The 22,295-nt window shown below is 37.9% G+C and overlaps 1 protein-coding gene and 1 non-coding gene across 6 annotated transcripts in view; one reads left to right on the plus strand and one right to left on the minus strand.

The window, feature by feature from the left end:
• CTNNA2 (catenin alpha 2) overlaps positions 1–22,295 on the minus strand; it is a 1,136,606-nt gene that overhangs the window by 1,007,136 nt on the left and 107,175 nt on the right. The window lies entirely within an intron of this gene.
• Positions 853–955, plus strand: LOC125110151 (U6 spliceosomal RNA). Its single transcript, XR_007130480.1, has one exon. It is a non-coding gene; the product is annotated as a U6 spliceosomal RNA (small nuclear RNA).

The following is a 22,295-nucleotide window of genomic DNA, read 5'->3' on the forward strand; positions in this document are numbered from 1 at the left end:
TTTTTCCCAACATGCAATGCAACTTCCCTAGCTTAACTACTTTACTTTGCAGGTAGTTAAGTCTTAGGGGGCAGACAAGTTAAGAAAATATATCTTCAAGAAGCTTCACAGAAATACATGGATAGTAGTAAATCCCAAATAGATTATGTAAGGTAACTAAAACATTTGGGGAAATGTTCCTGATGTCTCAGTTTGTCAGAGAAAACTAGACCTTTCTAACGTGCATCTCTTGGCACCACTCTCAGGATACAAGTGGATCTCAGGATCCAATATGGCAGTTCTTAGTTTCATCCATGTCCATAAGTCTTCAGCAAATAACTGAATATATGTAGGTATGAGACATTTCATTCTAAGGTGACCATAATTACCTCAGGTAACCACTGCAAGCTATTCAATATTTTTTTTCCACTCTCACCTCCTTCCCAATTGCCTTACTATAAGATGGGGCTTGTTTCCACCTTCCTACCTATACCTCATCTTTTCTGCCTCCTAGGGCTTTACTCTATAAATCACAACCTATCCTTTGTATTCTCAATTTATCCCCCTTTTCTGGTTCCTTCAAGTCAGTGAAAATTCTTATCCAAGCAAAAAACAAAAATAAAACCCCCTCAAAAAAGAATCAAACAAACAAAAACACCCTTCTCTATCGTACTCTTCTCTTGGCATTCTGTACTTCCTGTCCCCCTACAGCCTGGATTCTGGAAAGGGTCGTCTAGGATGCTTTTTCCATTTTCTCACTACCTACCCATTCCCCATCCCACAACAATCTGGTTACTGCCCTCACCATTCCACTGAAATTAGCCTTGCAAAGTTACAAATGATCTTCTAGTTGCTTAATTCAATGGACACCATGTGCTTCTCCAGCTTATATACTAAAATTGGAAAGATGTGGAGAAGATTATCATGGTCTCTGGGCAAGAATGATAAGCAAATTCATGCAGTGTTTCATATTTTTATAGTAGGAACTCATTTTGTTATATATAGACATATCTGGATATAGAGAATATATTTGCATATAGAAGAAGTCTGGAAATATATATATCAAAATTTTAGCAGTAGTTATGTTGGGCGATGGGATTTAGGGCAATTCTTAAATTATACACTATCTATTTATATCTGTATCTATATACATGTTTTCACCATATATGTATGTATGTATACATATATATTTCAACTTACATTATGATTAGATATTTCTTATCTAAATAAAAATAAATATATCACTTTGAAAGATCCAGTGATCCCTTTTCAGTTCTTACCTTACTGGACCTCTCAGCAGTATTTAATAGTATTATTATGTTCTCTTTCCTTGGCTTCAAGAACAACACTCTCACCTGGTATTTCTCTACCTTTCCTGGCACCTTGTTCTTAGTCTCTCCCTTTTCTACACATAGTCTCTGGGTGGCCTCATTCATGTCAGCGGCTTACATGATGCTAGAAACTCCCAACTCTATTTTTCTAGCTCAGAATTCCTGCATGAGTTCCAGCCTCCTCCATGCAATCATTTACTAGGTTTCCAAACATTTCAAGGTGAACTCATCCTCTCCCCACTCCCAAATAGGTCCAACTCCTATAGACATATGTCAATGACTAGAACCACTATCTATCAAGCCCTGCCAGAAATGGAGAAGTCATTTTAAATTCCTTTCCTTTTTCTTACCTGCTGGATCAAAAAGCTCAAGGCTAAAATAATTCTATCTCCCATATTTCACAAACATCACTTATTTTTTCCTCTGTCCCCACTGCCTTAATCAAAGCTCTCATCATTTCTTCTTTAGGTCACTGCAACAGCCTCTTGACTGTCATCGCCGTTCATCTTCGCCCCCTCGAATCCCTCCTCTATTCTGCAGTCTCAGTGGTTTTTCCAAAATATAAATCATATCATGTCACTCTGGGTTGAAAAGCCTCTGATGACTCCCACTGCCTAAGGATAAAGTTCCAATTATACTTATTGTCCTCCAGTATAGACTTATTACTCAGCATCCATCTTCAGTCTTTCTGAACTCTGGATTTGATGAACTGCTAGCTATTCTTCAAACATTCCATACTCTTTGACACCTCTAAGCCTCTGCTCATGTCACTCCATCTGCGAAAAAACCTCCTTCCCTATTTTCTTAACTTGATTTAGTCTCAGTTATCCTTTGAGACTCAACTCGGGCTTCATTTCTTGACCTGCTCAGACCCACACCTGCTCTCAGAGCACATTTCCTTCCCTCTACTGGGCTATAAATCACACTATATTTTAATTGTTCATTCACTTGTCTTTTTCACAGTAGAATGTGGAGATCCTTGAGGGAAGGATTGTGAATTTAATATTTTTTTTGAATATACACATAAGTAAATGATTGGCATACAAAAGGCAACCACTTCCCAGCTGATGTGTTGAGAAGGAGATACAAAACAAGGTCTCTTGAACAAATTTACCCATGAGATACTACAGTGTCATTCTTCAAAAGTCATTAAAATAAACACAAGGACATCCAAGGGTATTTGTTCAACCCCTATACGGACAGCTTAAATAACTCAAAATTCAGGAAGAACTCCAGGAAAAAATTCAGACCTTGAATTACAGCCATTCTTACTGACAAGCATAAGGTCTTTTAAGCTGGTACTTTGCTGCAGGAATGCCATGTGTAATGCAGGGAACACAGCACATCAGGTAAGAAAAAAGAGTTTCTAAGTTATATCTTTACCTTCCAGCCACCCAAATGATTCTCTTGGCAAATTACCTGATTCATCTGAAATTATAGGGCAGCACCTTTACAGGTCTGAAAGAACCAGATGGTTTTTTGTATTCCCTTTATCACTAAAATAAATAATTATAACATTTCCATGAGAATGCTTTTCAACAAATTAATTTCAGTTCTTATAATACAAACAAGATGATATACTAACTACATATGATTATTGGGGGGCTTATTTAAGATGTCCCTTAAGGACTACCAAGTAAGCTTTGTTAACTAAATTTAAATACCATCTTTCACACACTGGTATTACTGATCTCACAACAGGAGAGCATGGCTTTATACTGGCTCGTCAGTGCTGAAGAGAAATTACCTGTCATCAATGGACCTTGGTCTATACTCCTCTCTCTCCTCTGACCAAAGACAGGCAGGCACAAAATGCTCCTTTGACTAGATAGGAAACAGAGAAAAACTAATGGATTCTCAAGTAACACTGAAGACAGACATATTTAAAACAGAAGATAATTAATATGGAAAATACTGCAACTCACAGACATCTTCTGCTACTAACCCCCTCAAAGCCTACTGTTCTTTCTCTTAAACACAATCTCAATTCACTCAGATATCATGTATCCACAGGTTTGTCTGGATCTTCCTCCAACCCAGGAAAGAGAATTATAATTATGCCATAGCAATTATGTGGAATTCCAAGTCACTTGGGGGACTTCCAGGAAAGGTTTTCCTGAAAATAGGCAGACACATTATTCCCCCTGTATGCTATTATAACTACACGTGACACTATTGCATTCATTTCTGACAATGGGGGCAGATAATTACAATAGCTGAGGATATCAAGTAGAAGGAAGGAAGGAACTCTGGTCTTTTATGACAATAATACATTCAATTAACCAAGACTGAAACCATCCTGTCTTTAGAAAGAGTAGATATGATTTCATATTATTTGCAGCCAAAATCCATCTGATGGATAAACCACTACTGATTAATTTCAAATAGCATTCCTTGTGTTGAAATCCATGGACTTGCCCTACATATGAAGGGGCTGGCAAACTATAAGCGGCAGGCTAAATCTGCCCGTGAAGTACTTTGGTAAATAAGCTTTACTGGAACACAGCCACTCATTTTTTGATTGTCTGTGGTTGCTTTCCTGCTATTAACAGCAGAGTTGAGTAGTTGTAACAGAGATTACATAGCCCACAAAAGTGAAAATATTTAGTATCTGGCTCTTCACAGAAAAAAGTTTGCCAGCCTCTGCTCTATACCAGCAGATCTCAATGAGGGGCTGTATCACTCAGAAATATTTTCCAGGGGCCATTTTGGATGTCCTGATCATTGTGGAGTTCTACAGGGCCAGGGTTTAATGGTGTGCAATGTTAAAGTTCTATGCAACAAAGAATACCCCACCCAAAATGCCATAATGATCCTTTTGAGAACTATTACTCATATTCATTATGATAACCCTTAACTGTGTGCCATACCTTGGGCCACATGAATTGGATTTTGGATTGCACCTACCACCACAAGTTTGAAGAATTCACCTCCCCAGGTGAGCAGCAAACTAAAAGCATAATGCTGAACCCACTATTGATCCTCGTTAGACATTTATTGATTAATTAGAGAAAATATATTTATCATTACTTTGGGGCTTTTTTTTAACTACAATTTTCTGTTTTGGAAAACTGCTTAAATGCATATACAATATTCCAAGTTCTGCTCTAAAATACAAATTGCCTTTGCACACAATTTTTATTGAAGCATATTTTATTTTATACTCATGAATTTTTAAGTGTTTCCTACTTTCATTTTTACAGAGTGATTATAATTTCTTTGGGGTTCCTTTTATATTAAGTGGTTTTTTTATAAATAATGATAATCATTCTAATTCTTGCTTTAATAAAGAGACCTTAAAATATTTTATTCAAAGGAACTAAATTCGGCTCAGAGTAGAGATATCTGTACTATAGTAGAGAGATCTAAACTTGAAAGAAAAACATGTGCAACTGAAACCACTGTAATTGTTTCACAGTCAAGAATATATAACCTTGACTATATAGTCAGCTGAAACATGAAAATTACATGGGTTTTAAAACGTGTAAATTGCATTCATAAAGAACAATTCAAAGGATGTAAAACAAATCTATCCTCAGTGGCATATACCACCATTCCTACAAATCATAATTTACCAAAAATTGTCATTTTAATCAAGAGACTACAATACTAACAACTATTTGGAAAACCAGACTATGTACTGCTTCAATAAATCCAGGAGGATGAAGAAGTGGCTCAGACCTTACTTAGAAAATAACCAAACAGCATTTCAAATTCTCCTGTTTGAGCCCACTGTTCCCCCCTCACCTTTACAGAGTAGATAAGGAAGTAAGAGGGAGGCACTAAGGTGCTCTAAACTTCACATGTCACAAATAGTATTCCAGTTTATTAAATCCTCTCATATTCTTTGAAAGCTGGGATTTCTTGCATATTCTAAAACAAAACCACCTAAAGCTCTCCTAAATATTCAGTAAAAAGTGCCACCAACTCCTCTACTATCTATAATGATTGCGTTGCGTATATGAAACTGATTTGCTATGTAACAACCCCATGGTAACAATAGCAAATGATGCTAATGTACCACTGCCTGGGAGATATGCAGTGGTTCTGAGACACTGAACAGTGGGAAGGTCATTTCAACTTGAACTCCAAGTATGAATGACCCCACCCACACAAACAGTGTGAAATATTCCTCTCATGGGTGTAGAGGACACTGATCCTAACAGGCATATAGCTGGCAGACAGAATACACACAGGACTACACACCCAGAGCAACAAAGCTATTTGGTGGAACAGAAAGATAAAAGCAAAATTAGGAGTTAACACATAAGGCAAATAGCATAATGAGCACAGCATATGGGAAGAAAGGCAAACCTCCAAAATGAATATGCTTATAGGGAATGCTGAGAAAATACACCAGAGAAACTCGGGGCCCTGACAAAATGCAGCAGGAAAAAAAAACAAAACAAAACATGCCATGGAACAAAAGAAGATTGTACAACCTAGATGAAAAGCACACAACCAGAAAAATAAAGAGCCTGCACAATGACAGGTTTTAACCAGTTTTCAGTGAAGAAGTAGAAATTATTAGCCAAATATACTACAGATTATTCATACTTTATCTATTGATGTATACAGTAAAATGTACGTAATTCTCAGTTTAGAGACAAACTCAGCCATCCCCCGCAACCACAAAAAATATATATATTTGGCGGGGTGACTTGGGGGCTTGTCAGTTAAACATCCTACTCTTGGTTTCAGCTCAGGTCATAATCTCACTGTCTTAGAATCAAGCCCCGCACTGGGCTCTGTACTCAGCAGGGAGTCTGCTTGAGATTCTCTCTCTCTTCCCCTCCCCCTCCCACTCTTGCATGTGCATGCTCTCTCTTACTCTCCCTAAATAAATAAATCTTTTTTAAAACAAATATTAGGTTCTAGAAAAAAGTTGAATGCCTACTCATATAGCACTGTTTACTGTGTATATACCCAGAACCAGTGGCTCTTCTGTCACCACAACCAAGGCTCTAATACCCAAAAGAGGCAAAAGTTGGGTAAGCGACACTGCTTTTAGATTTTTTTTTTTTTTTTTGACAGACAGAGAACACAAGTAGGCAGAGAGGCAGGCAGAGAGAGAGGAGGAAGCAGGCTCCCTGCTGACCAGAGAGCCCGATGCGGGACTCCATCCCAGGACCCTGGGATCATGAACTGAGCCAAAGGCAGAGGCTTTAATCCCCTGAGCCACCCAGGCGCCCCAACGACACCACTTTTAAAGTAGACTTTGAATCATACAAAATGATTCATCATAATTGGGAAAGCATTAGAAAATACAGATAGAAAGAAAAACGATCTAAAATTCCACCCTTCCCACCCTGGCGTATATTTTATGACAGACGATTTGTTTCTGTGTCTCATACTATGTATATTGAAAGTTTTTCTTTAAAATTGGGTTCAGCGTGTGCACTATTTTAAACAACCTGTTTTGTTTGTTGTTTCTTTTATATAGTAAACCAGTTTTCAATGCTAATGTGTTTCTGTATTCTCTATTTATAACAGATGCACGGTAGGCCATTTTATTGAATCTTCCTGTCCGATTCTTTGTAGGTAGACACATACAGGATCTCCTCATTGTTGTCAATGTGCCTGGGATTTAATACACAGAGGTGACCGAAGCATGACATACAGAGGTTAATGCCATTGAAAGATTTATTACTCACAGTTCCTAAGAGGAAGAGGCATGTCTCTTTACATTGTAGGGCCACATGGGGAAGCAGCAGGGTTAGTCAGGAGGAAGAAAGGGAAGAAGAGAAGAGCATGTCCCAGAGCCTTTACTGTGGCTTCTGAGGGAAGACATGGGTCAGGCAGGAAAGGTAAATTTGAGTGCGATTAGGAATGGATAATTTCAGTAGGCTCTGAACTATAGGCGTGGTCTCTAGCTGTGTGGTACTTGGTCCTAGGGTAATTTGGGGCAGGAGAGATCGGGGCTTGGTATGTGAGTTAAAAGAGAAGGATGCAGATAGGGGCTTTGAAGTGATTGGTATACATCTGAAAGGTATGCTCCCCGCAAACTGTTTTTCCTTAGGAATTCGCTACCCCTGAAAGGAACAGTCTCTCAGGACTTGCAAGGCACCAAGATGTGAAAACGTCATAAAATACAGAAAATTATAACACCTGTAACAAGCAGATGCCAAGTGCGCTTCCCTTCAGCAGCCTCTCCTCCTCCCTGATCTATCAAGATCCTGGAATTCAATCCACTTGGGTCACTGATAGCTCCAGGATCTGGCAACATTCTTTTCTACCCTAACCTCTGGTATTATTCTTGATGACCTCAAAGTCCTTGTTTCTAAACCATCTGCCAGGTCTCTGACTTTTCCTTCTCTCCATTCCAGCCTTCCATTCCCATAACCACTTGACTGGCCTAGTCATCACCAGAACAGGCATCACAAGGCAGTTCCGAGAGCTATAACGCCAAAGGGTTAAGTGCTCAAGATTTTTTAAAAAATAGTTAATCAACTCAAAGCTAGTTTCTCCTAATGTTAAAAAAAAAAAAAGGTCACCAAACTGTGCTCCAGATCAAAACATCTGAAAGAGCATCGGTACGGTTTTGGGAACAAATACTCTTCACTCTTCTGCATGAACAGTTGTTTTGAGAGTAAGCTGGTACTGTACTTTTTGAATTTTTTATTCAAAATTTGAATTAAAAATTTTTGAATTAAAAATTTTTTGAATTAAAAATTTTAATTCTCCTATGTTTTTTTTTTTTTTAAAGATTTTATTTATTTATTTGACAGAGAGAGATCACAAGTAGATGGAGAGGCAGGCAGAGAGAGAGAGAGGGAAGCAGGATCTCCGCTGAGCAGAGAACCCGATGTGGGACTCGATCCCAGGACCCTGAGATCATGACCTGAGCCGAAGGCAGCGGCTTAACCCACTGAGCCACCCAGGCGCCCAATTCTCCTATGTTTTGCCTCTGAAATTTAACTTCCAATAATTTACCTCATTTATAAAACATAATTCTCGCAATTCTCATTATTTTCATATTCTCATAATATTTGGAAACTGCACAAAGGCCAGTGTGGGTGGGACACAGATGGGTGTAGGGGAAGATGGAATGTGAGAACCGGAAGGGGCAGGTCTCAGGAGGGCTCACAGAACAAGGGCAAAAATGTGGACTCCGTTCTCTGTGCAAAGGGAAACAAATGTGGGGTTTCCAGTACACTGATCAGCTTCTGTCAATTTTTATGACCTCCTTTACCATGCACATGACTACTCCAAAGGCAGAGCTGTTAGGTTTCTGAAAAATCCTAACAGAGGGGAAAAGAGGATGAAGCTGTTACCTATAAGGCAAGAGAGTAAAAACTCATGAGAAGATTTTTATTGTGAAGTTGGAGCAAGTAAAATTAATAAAGAATCTGGTGATAGTGGAAAATAGAAAGTCAGAGTTTATCTAAAAGCTACAGAAGAAAAATTCCATCAGGGAAAAACAACTTAACAGCAAATTAAGTGGTAGTCATGGCTAAAATGAGAAATCAGCAGGAATAACCTGGACTGCTTCTATGAAACAAAAAATAATTCAATCTGGGCCACTCTTAAGAGAAACATTATTAATTCTTTAAAAGCGTAAGTACTTAGATTTCAAAAAGAAATTTTTTATAAAGAAAAAACAAATTTGTTCCACTGCTGACAACTTCACCACCTTTTAAGCAGTATCATCAATCTTAGATTAATTTTTTTAGATGTGTTTTTGAAATAGGAAAAACCTCAGTCAAAATATCAACTAAGTTGCACAAGGACTTCTCAAATTATTTAAAATGAATATTCTATTTTTAAAAAGTCTATGCTATGGAGATATACAGTCATTTTATTGAGTAAAGAATTCGTCATTACGTATTACAGCATCTTTATGATCTGGCATAGTGTCAAGGCTATTCGAGGAACAGTATGTTTCCCCTCATTAAGTATAATATCTGTATTGAACAGCATGTTTTGAAGACATCAAGTATCAAAAACCTTGAGCAAGAAACGTTAACACTTTCACAGTGTGTAGGTAAAACACTCAATAAACTAACAATAGACTCCAAACATAAACCATGGATTGAGTATGTTTGGACCAGGAGTTACTTAAGTGAAAAACTTGTAAATCATTTAACACACACAAGATTAACAGTCTAAGTACACTACAGTGGAATTCCATTTTCATCCCAACAATGGAAAATAAGGTTTAATAGAGAAGTGCCATGATACAACAGGGGGGCTGACCATATGTTTATGGAGATAGAATTTAACCTGTGATGGAATTACCGTTAGGATGTAACCAGGCTCGTAATAGCCAAACTGCACTTTATCTGTTCAACCAGATTTGTCAGACACCCACGGGAAATGTGTTTCTAGGAGGAGGCGGCAGGCAGTGGTGTACTGGGTTTTCACAGAATGATAATCATCCCACAAACTTCCCCTTAAAGTAGCTCTGAGAACATGGATGTGTGTAGCCTTATTACTGTGCATGTCGAACCCTCCTGGCATATTTCAGACGACTCTGGAGCTGCTTCCCTCCTTGGAATCACATGCTAACTTGTTTTTGTGACTTAAGGCAAACGGGAAGCTGCTGCTGAAATAATTAAGAACCACAGGCTTTTTAGAGTTGGAAGAAATCTGTTTCTTTGAAACAACACATTCTTTATTTGATGGCAAAACCATCTATATCTTTAGAAGCAAGTTTGTAACTCTTTCCTTCATGTTTGAGTGGTGCTCTCACAAGATGGTAAGGCCAAAATACATTCCCCGAGCTACAGCCCCCAGAACATCCGAAGCAGTTCTGAAGATGAGCAGGTACACAGAAGGTAAGAGCAAAGGACAGGAGATCTTGGAAAATCTACATCTAAACTACACATGTTCACTGAACTCAGAATCACATTCAGGACCTATGCAAAAATGTATGAAACATGGAAGGTTTTTACCGATATAGTATTTGTATATGTGTTCTGGAAAACTTCCTTAGTATAATCTCTATCTCCCTTCTCTATCATCTCTCCATTTAACCCACCACACTCACCCCAGAGCAAATTTTTTTTTTCTTGACATTTTAAAATTTAAATTCAATTAATTAATATACAGAGTATTATTAGTTTCAGAGGTAGAGTTCAGTGATTTATCATTTGGTATAAGACACCCAGTGCTCATTATATCCAGTGCCCTCCTTAATGCCCATCACCCAGTTACCCCATCCTCCCAACCACCCTCCTTCCAGCAACCCTCAATTTGTTGCCTAGAGTTAAGGGTCTCCAGAGCAAATGTTCTAAACAAGAATCTGCTGTTGTCCTCCTACCTGCCCTTCAGCCATTTGCCATCACCTCCTAACACACAGGGTTTTTCAGCATCTAGCTCTGCCTAGCTGTCCACACAGACCCTCATGCCCCTTGCATTGTGCTTTCCTGATGCACCCTCATTTCCCACACCTTTCCTACCTCCACAGTACTCCCAATATACACACATACGCACACCAACTCCATATTCCTAGGACACATATGCCCACCTACACACATAGGGTTATGCAGAACTGTACCTTCTGTGTGCCTCTCTCTTGCCCAGTAGACAAACACCCACTGCTCTTTCATGACTCAAAAAAAGCATGTTGTTTTCTGTATTCCATGTTTTTTGTTTCACATCATGCAGAGTTTTGAGAATATGGCACAAGTACTTACTCATTAATTCTATATTTATGTGTCCCTCCCTCAGATAGGCTGAGTCTCCCTCATCTTCACACTCCCAGAACCAAGCACAGTGACTGATATACAGGAGACTTTTTATTTATTTTTTTTAAAGATTTTATTTATTTATCTGACAGAGAGAAATCACAAGTAGGCAGAGAGGCAGGCAGAGAGAGAGAGGAGGAAGCAGGCTCCCTGCTGAGCAGAGAGCCCGACTCGGGGCTCGATCCCAGGACCCCGAGATCATGACCTGAGCCGAAGGCAGCGGCTTAACCCGCTGAGCCACCCAGGCGCCCCTACAGGAGACTTTTTAAATTAATGTATCAGTTAAATCAATAATTCAGTGTATGCAGGTATTTATGAACTTAGAAAACTCATTATTTATTCCATATTTTTATATGCTTATAAATTAGAAAATGACGCAAATTAAAACATCTCCATTTCCTGGAAGATGACAGCATTTCCCACTATACAGAAAATAAGGCACAATCCTTATGCTGGGAATATCTATATCTAACACATACTTAAAAGAGAAAAAGAAAAGTAGAAGACTGTATTCATTCCGCATTAGTTGTATAATAATATTGGGTGAATACTGCTAACCTTAGAGTTTTAAGGAAATGTATAATATTTCTTTAACTTTAATTTAGGTATATTTTATTTTATTTTTTGTTAAGACTTTATTTTTTAGAGCAGCTCTGGATGAACAACAAAATTGACAGGAAGGTACAGAGATTTCCTACATACATCTTGTCCCCCACCTATGCAAAGGTTACGTCATTAACAACCTCATTCACCAGAATGGTACATTTTTCCACCAAGGATGAAACTACACTGACACATCATAATAACCCAAATAACATAGTTTACCTTACAATTTACTCTTGGTGTTGAACATTCTATGAGTTTGGACAAATGTATAACGACATATACATATCATTCAAGAATTTTCACTGCCCTAAAAATGCCCTGTGCTTCACCTATTCAACTCTTCCTCTCCCTTCCCTCCCTCCCCTCTACCCCTCCCTGCAATTACTGGTATTTTTATTTTCTCCACAGTTTTGCCTTTTCCAGAATGTCAAATAGTTAGAATCATAATGTAGTCTTTTCAGATGGCTTTCTTTCACTTAGCAATAATGCACTTAAGGTTCCTCCATACCTTTTCATGGTCTATCCATTTCCTTTTAACACTGAACAATATTCTATTGCCTGGATATATCACAGTTCCCTTATCCATTCATCTACTGAAAGATACCTTGGTTCCTTCCAAGTTTCTGCAATTATGAATAAAGCAGTCATAATCACCCTTATGCAGGTTTTTGTGTAGATGTGTTTTCAACTCCTCTGAGTAAATACCAAGCAGTGCAATGGCTGAATCCTACAGTGAGAGTAGGTTTAGTTTTTTAAGAAACAGCCAGAGTATCTTCCAAAGCCACTGTACCATTAGGCGGCACCACCAGCAATGAATGAGTCCCCACTGTTCCACATCCTCCTCACCAGCATTTGGTGTTTTCAGTCTTCCAGACTGGGGCCATTCCAAATAGGCTTGTACTGGTATGTCCCTGCTATTTCAGTTTACATTTCCCTGATGACATATGATGTGGAGCATCTTTTCATAAATGTATCCACCATCTGCACAATTTCTTTGATGAATGCCTATTAAGGTGTTTGGCTATTTTTATTTGGATTGTTCCTTTATGATTGAGTCTTAAGGGTTCTTTGTGTATTTTGGATAAGAGTTATCAGATCTCTGTTCTGTAAATATTTTCTTCCAGTCTATGGCTTGTCTTCTCTTAATATTGTTTTTTGCAGATAAGTTTTAAAATTTAATACAGCTCAGCTTCTTTCTTTCTTTCTTTCATGGATTGTGCTTTTGGTGTCATATCCAAAGACTCATCACCATACCCAAGATCATCTAGGTTTACTTCTATGTCATCCTCCAGGAGTTTTATAAAAGCTTTAGGATTATAATTCATCCTGATTTTTTATGAACAGTATAAGCTTTTCTTGCAATCTTTTTTTTTAAAGATTTTTTATTTATTTATTTGACAGAGAGAAATCACAAGTAAGCAGAGAGGCAGGCAGAGAGAGAGGAGGAAGCAGGCTCCCTGCTGAGCAGAGAGCCCGATGCGGGGCTCGAACCCAGGACCTGGGATCATGACCTGAGCCGAAGGCAGCGGCTTAACCCACTGAGCCAGCCAGGCGCCCCTGAACAGTATAAGCTTTTCATCTAGATACACTTTTTAATTATTTTTTCATGGCCCTGTCTAGTTCTAGTACCATTTTTTGAAGAAATTATCCTTGCTCCATTGTAATGCTTTTGCCCATTTGCAAAAAATCATTGACTATATTTATAGACATCTACTTCCAGGCTGCCTATTCTATTCCATTGATCTATCTAGCTAGTGTTTCACCAACACCAACACTGTCTTAATTATTATAGCTTTATAATAAGTCTTGAAGTTGGTTAGCCTCAGTCTTCCAACTTTATTCTGCTTCTTCAACATTGTGATGGCTACTACATGTCTTTTGACTCTCCGTACAAACTTTAGAATAAGTTAATCGATATCCATAAAACAATTTGCTAGGATTTTGACTGGGACTGGACTGAATCTATAGATCAAGTTGGGAAGAATGAACATTTTGACAATACTGAGTCTTTCTATCTGTGAAAATAGAAAATTTTCTCCATTTACTTAGTCTTTATTTTGTTCATTATAGAGTTTTATAGCTTCCTCATATATATCTCATACATATTTCATTAGGTTTATACTTGGGTATTTCTCATCTATGGGTACAAAGGTAAATGATACTGTGTTATTAATTTCAGATTCCACTTGCTCATTGTCAGTATATAGGGAAGCAAATGACTTTTGTATATTAACATTATATTCTGCAACTTTGTTGTGATTTTTAGTCCAGGGGGGGTTTTTGGTCAATTCTTTCAGATTGTCCACATAGAAGATCATGTTATCTGTGAACAAAGATAGTTTTATATCTCCCTTTCTAATCTGAATACACTTTATTTCCTTTTCTTGCCTTACTGCACTGACAAGGTCTTCTAATAAGATGCTGAAAAGGAGTAGTGACAGGGTACATCTTGCTTTGTACATGATCTTAGTGGGAAAGTGTCCATCTTCTCAAAGTAGATTTTTTATAGCTATTCTTGATCAAGTTGAGGAAGTTCTCCTCTGTTCCTAGTTTACTGAGAGTTTTTATTATAAATAGATGTTAGATTTTGTTTAAGGCTTTTCTACATCTATCATTTTGATCATGTGTTTTTTTCATTTATAGTCTTTTGATGTGATGGATCACATTATTTGGCTTTTGAATGTTGAACAGGCCTTGCATATCTGGGTGAAATCCCACTTAGCCATGGCGTATAATTCTTTTTGCACTTTTTTGGGTTCAATTTGCTAACAGTTTTTTGAGAATTTTTGCATCTTCATGTTCAAAAGAAATAATGATCTGTAGTTTCCTTGTAACATCTTTGTCTGACTTTGGTATTAGGGTAATCCTGGCCTCAGAATTTGTTAGGTAGTATTTCCTCTGCTTCTATCCTCTGAAAGTGATTACAGAGAATTGGTATCATTTCTTCCTTAAATGTATAGTAGAATTCACCAGTTATTCCATATGGACCTGTGCTTTCCATTTTAGAATATTAATAATTATTAATTCAAGAAGGTTATTAACTATTGATTCAATTTCTTTAATAGGACTATCCAGGTCATCTCTTTTTGTGAGAATTTTGGCAGTTTGTGTCTTTCAAGAAATTGGTCTATTTAATCTAGGTTATCAAATTTGTGGGCATAGAATTATTCATAATATTCCCTTACTTTTCTTTTAATTTCCGTAAGATTTGTAGCAATGTCTCCTTTTTCATTTCTAGTATTAGTAACTTATGTCTTCTCCTTGTTTTTATTAGTTAGCCTATTTAGAGGTGTATCAATTTCATTGATCTTTCGAAGAACTGCCTTTTGGTTTCATTGATTTTGTCTACTGATTTTCTATTTTTAATTTCATTGATTTCTGCTCTAATTCTTACTATTTCTTTTTTTTTAAAGATTTTATTTATTTATTTGACAGAGAGATCACAAGTAGGCAGACAGGCAGGGAGAGCGAGCAGGGGTGGGGGAGAAGCAGACTCCCTGCTGGGCAGAAAGCCTGATGCAGGGCTCGATCCCAGGACCCTGAGATCATGACCTGAGCTGAAGGCAGAGGCTTAACCCACTGAGCCACCCAGGCGCCCTCTTACTATTTCTTTTATTTAACTTTGGATTTAACTGAGATTTGCTCTTCTTTTTCTAGTTTCCTAAGGTGGAAACCTAGATGATTGATTTTATATCTTTCTTCTTTTCTAATATATAGATCCAATGATACAAATTTCTCTCCAAACACTGCATTCACTACATCCCACAAATTTTGATAAGTTGTATTTTCATTTTCATTTCTTTCAAAATATTTTCTTTCTTCTTTGACCCATGTATCATTTAAAAGTGTACTATTTAATCCACACATATTTTGGGAGTTTTCAGTCATGTTTCTTTTTTTTTTTTTTTTTTTTTGAATTTTTAAAATTCCATTATAGTCTGAAAGCAAATACTGCATGATTTCCATTGTTTTGAATTTGTTAGTGTGTCTTTAGTGGCCCAGAATATGGGTTATCTTGGCAAATATTCCATGTGAGCCTAAAAATAATATGTATTTTGCTGTTGTTGGATGAAATAGTCTATAGATTTCAATTATATCCAGTTAATTGATGGTATTGTTGAGTTCAAGTATGTCCTTACTTATTTTCTGTCTGCTATATCTGCCCATTTCTGAGAGAGATAGTGGATTCATCTATTTCTCCTAGTAGTTCTATAAATTTTTGCTCGATATAGCTTGATGCTCTACTGTTAAGAGCAAATAATCTACACAACTGAAATATCTACTTTCATAGCAGCTATTTTTTCAGATGCTCTTTTCTATTTTATTATATTTTTTAGTCACTCATCAGGCCTCAGTACACTGATTTCTCAGCCCACTAATATGGACCTACTCCCTCAGTGAGAAAAACACACACACATATGTATATTTTTTTTTTATGTTAATTTTTTTTATTTTTTTCAGCATAACAGTATTCATTATTTTTGCACCACACCCAGTGCTCCATGCAATCCGTGCCCTCTACAATACCCACCACCTGGTGCCCCCAACCTCCCACCCCCCACCCCTTCAAAATTCTCAGATCGTTTTTCAGAGTCCATAGTCTCTCATGGTTCACCTCCCCTTCCAATTTCCCTCAACTCCCTTCTCCTCTCCATCTCCCCTTGTCCTCCATGCTATTTGTTATGCTCCACAAATAAGTGAAACCATATGATAATTGACTCTCTCTGCTTGACTTATTTCACTCAGCATAATCTCTTCCAGTCCCGTCCATGTTGCTACAAAACTTGGGGATTCATCCTTTCTTTCTTTCTTTTTTTTTTTTTTTTTACAGCTTTATAAACATATATTTTTATCCCCAGGGGTACAGGTCTGCGAATCGCCAGGTTTACACACTTCACAACACTCACCATAGCACATACCCTCCCCGATATCCATAACCCCACCCCCTCTACCACACATATGTATATTTTAAAAGAAGTGTAGGTATCTCATTTACAAGAGCTCATTTTAAGAGGTACAATCCTCCACTTCTCAATTATAGCAAAGATCATATCACAATTCATTACTTACGCATTAAACAAATGTTAATTGAGCCTCTATTATATGATCCAAAGGATCCTTTGTTGATTAGCCTCGCCCTTTCTGCGTATCTCATTTTATAATACCAGTCCACCAAGGTTAAACTGTAGCAATTCTTAATTTACTTAAAGTTATTTCCTAACTTTTGATAGTCTATTCAAAAGAACTGTAGATTGGCTTCTCAAATATGTCAGTTTGCAGACTTGCTAATTCTTCCAGACTTGGTTTCTACTTCCAGACTTGGCTTCTGCTTTTCCTTTTGAGTACCTTCCCTGACACATTCATCTAGAATGAACTTGAAACTCTTGTATACTCTCAGTGCAGATGGCACATTTTGCCATAAGAATAATAATCACGCTCCACTGTAATTTCATGCATACTTGGCTCCTGAAGCAAGAACAAGGGTCATAGAGCTGACCCCATGCCCAGCTTGGGTCAGAAATCCCTTCCCCCCAACCCACACACATACCCACACATTAGTACTCCACAGTATTCCATACTTCCCATCATAATTACACTTAATTGTTTTATTTCTATCTCTCCTTTAGAGTATATGCTCTGAGTACAGAAACCATGTCCCCAGCGATTATTCTCCCAGGATCTGGTGCAGAAGGAAAAGCACAATAGATTTTCAATCAATACTGATTGAATTAACTAATTAATGCTCACCACCAAAAACATCCTGGTGACTTAGCTTCCCTATGCTAGTCTTGAACCAATAGCAGTTACTTGATTGAAATCCTCCCCCACATTACCTTTCCTAAAATATCTTCCAAAATGCAATGTGTTCCCTGAGTTGCTCTTCTTTTCACATTTCCCAAAACCTTCTCCTGGCTCCTTTCATCAACTTTCCTCACCTGGTAAACATTCTTCAATTTTAATTACATGATTATTGTGGTGAATCACAATTGAAGTAATTTTAGAAGGTGAGATATTTGCTAACTGTAGAAGAAAAAAGCCTAATGAAATTCAAATATCTTCCCCTGCTTATTATCCAAATTTACAGCTGTTTGCATAGCTCTACTTAATGAATATAGCTATTTTCATATCCATCTGAATCCCCAATCTCTTTCTTGTTTCTGTTTAAAACTGTCTATCCTCCCCCAGAAATCAGAGAATAATCTTTTCTTTTTATAAACCAGACTTGACTAGAGCTTCCCTCACATTTGCTATGGAAAAAAAAAAATTAAAACATATTTTGGGAGTTCCCCTGAAAAGTTGTAGAAGGAAAGTAAGGAAAACAGGAAGGGAGCAAGTGAGGAAGGAGAGAGAGGAAGATGTGGGGGAGGGAGATCTCTTCCATACGGCTCAAGAATTCTTTCACAACTGAGGAAAGTCAAATTATGGAGCTACTATTAAGAATGTGCCTGAGACCATGGATTGGTCCAGTTTTTGTCAAAGCTCTAATAACATTTATTGCAAAATCGGAAGCAATCTAAAAACATGGTGAGATTAATCTTTCAGCCCTCTCATATATTTTTAAGCCTAAACTAATTTTGCTTTTCTTCTATTATCAATTTATAAATATTTATTTAAATATTTTTATTGTGTATTTACACACAATATTTATTTGTAGACTGTACATATGCATCTAATTTTTTGCATACTTGTCTATAATAGTGGAAATGAGTTGCTTAAGATTAAAGGTCTACATCCTAATAATTTTAGTAATTTTCCCTATCTCCATATTGAATCTAAAAATCACATATAAAAGACAGAACTTTTTAAGTCTGTAATGATTATGAGATTGTTTTTGTCCAGATTCATGCAAATTTCAGGCTTAGGATATATTAGAATGATATTATCATCAGCATTTACTTAGAATAGAAGGAATGGTTGAACTGGGAAGGGAGAGACTCTTACAAGATCTTGGAAGCATAGAAGGCTGGTTAACCTGGCTCACAGTTTTCTTTCCTAAGTCACTGGTTAAAACTCTTCAAGGACTACTTGCTTTTGTTGTTGTTCATGCTTGAGTCTGTATGGATAATGCTGGTAAGCCTCCTAGGAAATGCAGCAGTCAGCTACACAGGATGTAGATGAACACAAATGTCTCACCATTAGAAAAATGTCAAGTACATGCACAAGGTTCAGGATGGCCTCTTTGTATACAGTAGCTAATATACCATCATTAGCTCTACAACAACCAAAAGCTCTTCTTGTAAAAAACAAAATGATGATAGCCAACAATTCACAAGAATCTATCTCCTACAATTACCCCCCAAAGGCTTATTTATTTCAAAACAATAAAAACCTATTAAGATGGCTTCGCAACAATATTTATTAAACTACTGTTAGTCCTAGCTCTTAGTCAGTTGTTGGTGAGTTACAGAATTAGTGGGCAGATAAAAAGGGATGCTATTCTAAGAAAGGATAATGCTTCATTAAAAATTAGTCTCCTTCTTGGGGCACCTGGGTGGCTCAGTGGGTTAAAGCCTCTGCCTTCGGCTCAGGTCATGATCCCAGGGTCCTGGGATCGAGCCCCGCATCAGGCTCTCTGTTCAGCAGGGAGCCTGCTTCCTCCTCTCTCTCTCTGCCTGCCTCTCTGCCTACTTGTAATCTCTGTCTGTCAAATAAAATAAATAAAATCTTTAAAAAAAAATTAGTCTCCTTCTATTATACAAGAACTTTTAGTTTATATATGAGTGGGAGTGAGGTATCCTCTACAGACTTAGCTACAAAAAATCTCCAGCACGGACCTTTCCCTACACCCACTTCCTTTCTTGCTGGGATGCCAGAAAGAAAGGATGCCAAGGAGCTAGGGGATGGATGAGCCATGAATAGAAAGTGGCTAGGTCTCTAAGCCACCTCAATAAACAGTCACCCAAATAGAAATGCTTGTGTTGAACATGCCTGCATTGGAATATACTAAAATGAGGTGTGGGTGAGTGTTTATTAAGCATTCAGCTTTCCCTAACTAATACACCGATTGAAAAATAATGTTTTCTTACCATTGCTATTTGGATTCTTTTTCGTTTGCTGAGAAGGACGTTAAAAATGTCACTTATCAAACATTCATATTTTCATCACAGTTTAAATGATCATGAAATAAGTTTTTTCTCCTTACTTTAAGGATTTTTATGTTCTTTCTGTACAATGTTTTCAGAGTCTAATGCATCCCATAAGTGACTCTTAATCTCACAAAACAAACTGAGGGTTGCTGGGGGGAGGGGGGTTGGGAGGGGGGGTGGGGTTCTGGACATTGGGGAGGGTATGTGCTATGGTGAATGCTGTGAAGTGTGTAAACCTGGCGATTCACAGACCTGTACCCCTGGGGATAAAAATATATTATATGTTTATAATAAATAAAATTAATAAAAAAAAGACTGGGAGTTTCAGTAAAAAGGGGGGGGGGACACAAAGGAGGGATGCAAAAATACAAAATCTCACTCGTGAAATTGGAAATTGAAGAAAATAAAAAATTCTAGCCACCATATCACTAATTATTTCTTAAACACTAAGGTAGATTCATTCTCCAAATTCATATTGTACGTTGGTAAAGATTTGAAAAAATTACAGACTTCAACATTCTTTTTTTTTTTTTAAGATTTTTTTTAATTTATTTGACAGAGAGATCACAAGTAGGCAGAGAGGCAGGCAGAGAGAGACAGGAGGAGGCAGGCTCCCTGCTGAGCAGAGAGCCGGATGCGGGACTCGATCCCAGGACCCTGAGATCATGACCTGAGCCGAAGGCAGAGGCTTTGACCACTGAGCCACCCAGGCGCCCCAGACTTCAACATTCTTAAGAAAACTTTTTAGTTTATTTGTCTGTTTGCTGGCACTAAATTACATACTTTATTTATTCCCTCATTTTTATGTAAGGTCTTTTATCAGTTCCAGGATCCCTTCCAGGATGTCATCGTAACTCCCTAGGCTCCTCTGGGCTGTGGCCGAGGTTCTCCAATGTTCCTCATTTTTGATGAGAATTTTGAGGAGTACTGGTTGGGTATTTTGTAAAAATAACCCTAACTTAAGATTTGTCTGATGTTTTCTCATGATTAGACTGGGATAATGGGTTGTTGAGTAGAAAACCACGGACATAAAGTGTCATTCTCATTACATAAGCTACCAACATGACATCACGATTGATATTAAAAGCTATGTGTGTCTACTAACCCCCTTACAGACACTTATCTTTAAGTATTTCTATATGTAGCCATCTATATCTACATTGAGTAAACATGTTTTAGACTGACTTATTCATCTGTGATCTTCCTCACTGAAAGTCATAATCACAGTCTCATCATGAGGAAAACAATCTAATGAACCAAATATTCCATATTTCTTCTGTGATTTGCTACGCAATAGGAAGGCAACACATTCCTGAGAGGTACCGCCCATAGCACTGTACTTTGGATGGCCTCATGGGGTTTCTGTGGCCATAGCCTTCAAGGAAGGCCTGGGACAGGGACAAAGATATAGCCATTATCTTTATTCAGCTGAGGCAGTTCTGTCTGTTGCTGGGCAACTTTTGACAGACCTCTCTTGCACCCTCCCTGAGCTCCAACTCCTTCCCCTTCCCTTTGCATTCTCTTCCTTTTAAAAATCTCTGACATCATGATCTCCAAACAGAATTAGAGAGCAGAGCATACATAGTCTTCTTCATGAAAATGGGGGTGGGGGGAAGCTATTCTTTTCTTAAACACATTTACCATCCCACAGGGAAAATTCACAATAGTCACTTTCACCCACGAATGTAGAAAACATAAGGCAGTCATTGAGTGTTGCTACGGGGATTGGTACTACTTCATTATTTTAAGAAAAGGAAGTTATGGGGAGGGGGCTTTCCAGATGCATTCCTGCAAAGCCTGTAGATCACATATTTGTCACCTACTTAGATCCTCTGACCTGCTTTGCAGGATCACATCATGCACACAGAGGTTAATTTTAATACTCCACTGAACTTTTTATAACCTGGATTTTGATATTGTTCAAGTCTGCCTGAACAGTATCAAAAAACCAAGCTGATTCTCTCAACTTGCCCCTGTGTGAGTGTCCTCCTCCACTACCAGTGTCCATGGCTGACCATGGACAGCAAAACCATAGATGCTAACCTTCAGATTGCTTCAAATTGATTCTGCCACTAGACCCTTCTTTGAAGGCAAATGGTACCTCTCAGCCTGGCTCTTTGCTACAGGAATTGTCTTAGCTCAGAGTTTCAGCAATCAGCCTATTTCTGTCCCATTTGATATTTATTGAGCATGTGGGTCTAGTCACATACCATGTTAGGGGAACAATACGCACCAAGATGAGTAAGGTTTATGTCCTTATGCCTGTGGAAGCTACATCTTATTGGGGGTGACAGGCACATAAGTGCAAGAGTGGAGAGGGTAGGATGCAGAAGATTTCATGCATAGGGTGACATTTTCACTATCTTGATAGGCATGCAGGAATTTTCCAGGTGAAAAATAAGCAGGACAAAAATGTTCCAGAGAATAAAGAGCACTCCAAGAGTACAGAAGCAGTGGCATTTACACTGTGTTTAAGGACTAGGAGGAATTCACAAATGGGACCCACAAGGTAAAGTAAAAGGAGGGAGGTTGGAGAACTGGAAGGGGCGCAAACAAATGGACTTCACAGGCTATGATCAGGAGTTTGGATACTACTAAAGGAT

This window comes from Lutra lutra, chromosome 9, assembly GCF_902655055.1.
Source record: "Lutra lutra chromosome 9, mLutLut1.2, whole genome shotgun sequence".
NCBI lineage: Eukaryota > Metazoa > Chordata > Mammalia > Carnivora > Mustelidae > Lutra > Lutra lutra.